General features: G+C 40.8%; 1 non-coding gene across 1 annotated transcript; it reads right to left on the reverse strand.

Annotated features, from left to right (window-relative positions):
• Window positions 1-4,839: 4,839 nt before the first annotated feature.
• Window positions 4,840-4,946, reverse strand: LOC145118324 (small nucleolar RNA R71). Its single transcript, XR_013713280.1, has one exon. It is a non-coding gene; the product is annotated as a small nucleolar RNA R71 (small nucleolar RNA).
• Between the last annotated feature and the right edge of the window lie 999 nt (window positions 4,947-5,945).

The following is a 5,945-nucleotide window of genomic DNA, read 5'->3' on the forward strand; positions in this document are numbered from 1 at the left end:
ATAGAAACCAAGACACCATATTGGGCGACGATATCGCGCACATACACATCGACCAATTTCTCGGCCGAGGAACTCTCTTGAGTGGCTGGAAAGTGGTAGCTCTTGGTCAGACGGTCTACTATAACCTAAATCGCATCAACACCCTTAGCCGTCCGAAGTAGCGTGGCGATGAAATCCATGGTGATCTGTTCCCATTTCCACATGGGAACCTCTAAAGGTTGAAGTTTTCCATCCAACCCTTGGTGCTCGGCCTTGACCATCCGTCATGTCAAGCACCTCTCAACATACCAGATTATCTCCCTCTTCATGTACGAACACCAATAACTAATTCGCAAATCCCGATACATCTTGGTGGCTCCAGGTGTATCGAAAATCTGGACTTGTGTGCCTCCTCCATCACAGTCTTCCGGATCCCACCAAAATATGGTACCCAAGCCTGACCGCACTACGTCAACAATCCACAACTATCAATAGAAAACCTGTCAATCTCGATCCTGATTCATTCCTGCTTCCAGTTCTCTTTCTTGACTCCCTCATCACGAGGTTCCCTAATCAAATTCAGAAATGGCGACTCAAAGCATCAGTGACGACATTCACTTTCCCTGGGTTGTACAGAATCTCGGAGTCATAATCCTTGACCACGCCAAGCCACCTATGTTGTCTCATGTTCAAATTCAGTTGATCCATGAGATATCTCAAACTCTCGTGATCCGTATAAATGGTACACCAGACCCTATACATGTAATGCCACCAAATCTTGAGAGCAAAGACTACCACGACCAAATCCAAATCATGTGTCGGATACCGAACCTTATGCGACTTTAGTTGCCTTGAAGCATACATAATAACTCTACCTCGCTGCATAACAACCGCTGCCAAACCAGTGATGGATGCATCACTATACACAAATAAATTCTCAACAGCCTCGGGGTGGGTCAACACCAGGGACTCACATAACTTCTGTCTTAATTTCTCGAATACAACTTGCTGCTCAGGCCCCGAACGAAAATCTACGCCCTTCCTCGTCAGACGAGTGACGGGTGCAACAACCTTGAAGAAATCCTGAATTACTCTCCGATCATACCGTACTAATTCCAAGAAAATCTTAATCTCAGAAGGAGTCTTCGGGAGTTCCCATTGCATAACAACCTCAATCTTGTCCGGGTCGAACAATATCCCGTTGTAGTTAATGAGGTGTCCCAAGAACTGGATCTCCCATAACCAAAACTCACACTTCGACAACTTGGCATACAACCGTTCCTGCCTCAAAACTCCTAGAAGATCTTGAGGGTTCTCCTCATGCTGGTCCCTAGTCTTGGAATAAACTAGGATATCATAAAAAAAACAACGATAAAGCGATCTAGCATCGAGCATCAACCTGCACACTCAATTCATCAAATCCATAAATGCCACAAGCGCATTGGTAAACCGAAACGCATCACCACCAACTCGTAATGACCATAACGAGTCTGAAACGTGGTCTTCTCCACATACTCCTCTTTAACCCTCATCTAATGATACCACAACCTCAAATTGATCTTAGAGAACCAAATCAATCCTGAACTCAGCCTCCCTCCAAGGAGGCATACCAGGTAACTTCTCTGGTAACACATTAGCACACTCTCTAATAACAGGCACATCCAAAACTGAAACCTCTTTTCCAACCCGAGTGTCAACCACATATGCAAGATAACCCATACACCCATGTTGTAGATGCTGTCGAGCTCTGGCAGCATAACAAAAGGCTGATTGAATCCTAGTACCCTCTCCATAAATAATCAGTTCTCCCCCACTTGGGGTTCAAACTACCACTCGCTGACCCACACAGTCGATCATCAAACCGAACCTGCTCAAACAGTCCATTCCTACTATCATGCACACATCCCACATGGGGATAGGGATCAAATCAATCGGATAAGGCACCCAAAAAATCTCCAAGACACAACCCTGATAAACGCTCGATGCAGAAACCTCGTGTTCATTGGAGATAGAAACCCGCAACAGACACTCCAACTCTCCAAGGGCCACATCAAAACTCCTACTGAAAGACTAAGACACGAAAGTCCGACTCGCACTCGAGTAAAAAAGCACAAGAGCAGGCAATGAGTTCACTAAGAAGGTACCGAAAAGAACCATAATTATAATCATACCATAAAATAGTTGACAGAATAATAAATGAAAAAATACCAGTAACGACACAGCCCTAGCCTCATCCCCAGTGAGCTGAAAAACACGACCTCGGGCCCTCGGGGGATCCGCCCTACCCTGGCGTGCATCCATAAAATAGTTGACAGAATAATAATCATACTTTGAGGTTAAGTAGGATTTCTGGGGATGGATTCGGAGGGTTGCATAAAATGAGCATTGTTCAAAAGAAGTGGGCAAGTGTTTATGAGGATTGTGAGTATTTAGAATTGAGGGGGGTTACTTAGGAAAAATTTTAGACACAAATGCATGCGTTGAGGTTTTAGCATAATGGCCGAGACTTGAGTTGGATTGTTCTATGTGATATTGGTGATGAAGGTTTGATTTAATAATTATATTTGCTTGAGGGCAAGCAAAGAACAAGTGTGGGGTATTTTGATATTGCCATATTTATACATATTTTTAGGCAATATTTATTTACATTTCTATTAATATTTTGGTTATTTGCATAGAATAATGGTACTTATTAGTTTAAATTGTTATTTTGCAGCCAAACAGAAGCATCTTCGAAGATAGGGACTGAAATTGACAGAATATGGAACTTTGGAGGATTGAAGGAAAGAAGAACGGAAAATCACCCAAAAGACGTACTTACGACGTGAAAAATTCATGGTTCACGACGTGAGTCGAGAATTCTAGAAGATATGCATGAGGGTGGAAGAGTCCTTGCCGAACACGGTTATCTAATATTCACGACGTGAATCCTTATGGTTCACGACGTGAACTCGGGAAATCAGAATACTATAAATTCCCTTGCCATTACGATTTGAAGAACTTTTGGCGGAAGAAAGAGGTTCCAGAAGATGATTTTTAGTAGAAGAAAGGTCCTGGAAAAAGGTTTTCAACACCAAAAGAGTGAAGGTCCATAATTTAGTTCACTAATTTGATACTTATGAACATGTTTCCTTATACTTTGAATTGTGTTAGTGTGTCAGTTGCTATTATGAGCAGCTGAATCTAGCTACTCTTGTTTAGCTAGATGAAGCTTCTAACGTATGAATAGCTTAATTTTGTATGGATTTATTTAGTTGGTAAATTGCTTGTGTTTGATTTATAATTACCTAGCATGCTTATGGTTGTTTCCGTAGTTGCTTGATTCCATGTTCTATGTAGCTTAGTGACCATTAACTGCATGAACTTGTTTACCTAATGATTTAGTGAACATTAAATTGTTAGAGCTAGGATTGACCAATCTTAGTTAGTAATTAAAGCAAATAAACTTAGCTGTGCTAGAGAACGTAGATTATGACTATAATTGCGTTTACATAATAAATCTTACATATCATATTCATATTCATAATTGGTTCTGTGTTTAATCGTGTGTGACAATACATAGTTTTACATGAATTAATTAAATATTGGTAAAATTAGACTTAAATTACTAATATAATTAAAACCAACTTGATAATCCATAATTATTAGCTGGCCATAAGGACGAAGTGGATTCGAACTAAACAAGAGTGTTTTTACTTATTTATTGAATTTGAGCTAAGTTCATCTGATCTTGTAAAAGCAGATAAAACCCTTTTTAAACTTGTTAATAATTAGGTTAATTTGCTAGCAAGTAGATTAATTAGTAACACCGTTCCCTGTGATCGATACCCGACTTACCCAAGCGATACTATAATCTGACTAGGTACACTGCCTATAGGTGAATAGTTGGTCTAAGTTTGTTAGGTTATAAATATTAAAATTAGTGGGTACTTTTGTGCACATCAAGTTTTTGGCGCCGTTGCCGGTGAACGACTTAGTTTATTGTTTATTTATTTGCTTTAGATTAATCGATCTTTTTTGTGGGGTAAAACCTGCAAAGAGTTATTTTCCAGTTTCAGTTTTTTTTCTGGCATTACAGAACTCACGACGTGAGTATTACAATATTCACGACGTGAATTCTGTGATCCTATTTTTCTTTGTTTTTAATTTGTTTTTCTCTTTTAGTTCAGTTTTACGTTTTTTATTTTGTTTGTTTTGCAGGAGTTGATGACCAGAGGATCCAACACACCTTTGGTGCCACCACTGGAAGATCCGGAGTCTACGCTGCACAAAAAGGATAATAAGAAGTCGCCTTTACAAGAACTGAAATCAGCCTTTTCAAGGAAGCCAGGAAAGAAAACGGGAGAATCGAGTTCAGCCTCAAAGAGCAAGTTTGAAGTCTTCGATCAAACTCCGAACCCACACGAGACCGAGTACGAATCAGAAACAAAATTTGGACTTTATATGAGTGAACCCGAGAACGAGCCGGTGAACGAAATGGCGAACATTGATGAGATGGCCATGGGGGATTACAAGAAGCGCATTCGAGATGATGTGGGGCCGGGTTTAGTACATCCTACGATTCCTACCAATGCCACATTCGAGTTAAATAGACATATCCTTACTGCACTCAAGGATATCCTATTCTATGGGAAGGATCATGAGGATGCTTTCAAGCATTTAGATGAGGTCAATGATATTGCGGATTATTTTAATACTGCTAATATCCCAAGGGAGACAACTTTGTTAAGGATGTTACCAGTCACTTTCAAAGGAGCTGCAAAAGACTGGTTGAAGGCTCTACCATCTGGTACAATCACCACATGGGCCCAATTGCGTGAGAAATTTCTAGATCAGTTTTACCCACCCTCCAAAATCTCTAAACTCAAGAAGGCGATTGCCAACTTTGAGCAAAACCCGGGGGAGTCATTATACGAGGCATGGGAGCGCTACAAGGGGTTGTTAAGGAATTGTCCTCAACATGACCTAAACATTCAGCAAGAAATGTCGATATTCTATGATGGGGTGAATGTCATGACTAGACAAATCCTTGATTACGAAGGACCACTAACAAAGAAGAAACCAATTCAGGCCAAGGAGTTGATTGAAGAATTTTCAAAGCCCTCTCGTGAGTATCACAACCCAGAGCGTGATGGAATGAAAGGAGTTGGGGGTGCACAAACCGAAGAGATGGCTGATGTGATGGAAATGCTTAACACTATGGATAGGAGATTGACCCAAATGGACCAATCAATTCATGCAATTCAAGTTGGTTGCGAGAGATGTAGTGGCCCACATTTGACAAAAGATTGCAACTTGGATGAATATGGAAACAAGAAAGCTCAAGTTTGCTACTCAAGTGGGGACAAGTATGATGAAGACTGGAGGAAACCGAAGAAAGAGTGGCTGCCTTACGATGAATACAAGAAGCAAAAGGAAGAAAAATATAGACAAAATGGCAGAGGGTTCTACCAAAGAGAGCAACCACTAGTTGAGAAGAAATCAGAATTAGAGACCATGTTGATGAAATTTATGGAAGCTTCAGAAAAAAGACATGATGCTACTGACACTGCAATGGAAGAACAAAGAGCTATAATGAAGAATCATCACGTAATGATGATAGATCAGCAGGCATTAATAAAAAATCAGCAAGCCTCCATCAATAACCTTGAAGTACAACTTGGTCAACTTACCACTTTGGTTAATGAGAAGATGTTCCCGAAAAATCCTGAAAAGAAGACTCAATCTCACGTAATGGCCATAGATACTGAAGAAGAGGTGATTTCTGAGTTCCTAGAAGCCTTAGAAGTGGAGCCACAACAGCCGATCCAAAGCCAAAGAAGCCGAAGCTCGAAATTGAAGAATCTGCTGGAATACCCAGTTCACGTCGTGAGCCCGCTATGCTCACGTCGTGGGCTCGGTCTGAACAGAAAAAATCAGTATCTGTTCCAGCTTATAAACCACCTTTGCCATTCCCGTCTAGAGCT

This window comes from Lactuca virosa, chromosome 5 (assembly GCF_052849685.1).
Source record: "Lactuca virosa cultivar CGN04683 chromosome 5, Lactuca_virosa_CGN04683_v6, whole genome shotgun sequence".
In the NCBI taxonomy this organism is placed as follows: Eukaryota; Viridiplantae; Streptophyta; class Magnoliopsida; order Asterales; family Asteraceae; genus Lactuca; species Lactuca virosa.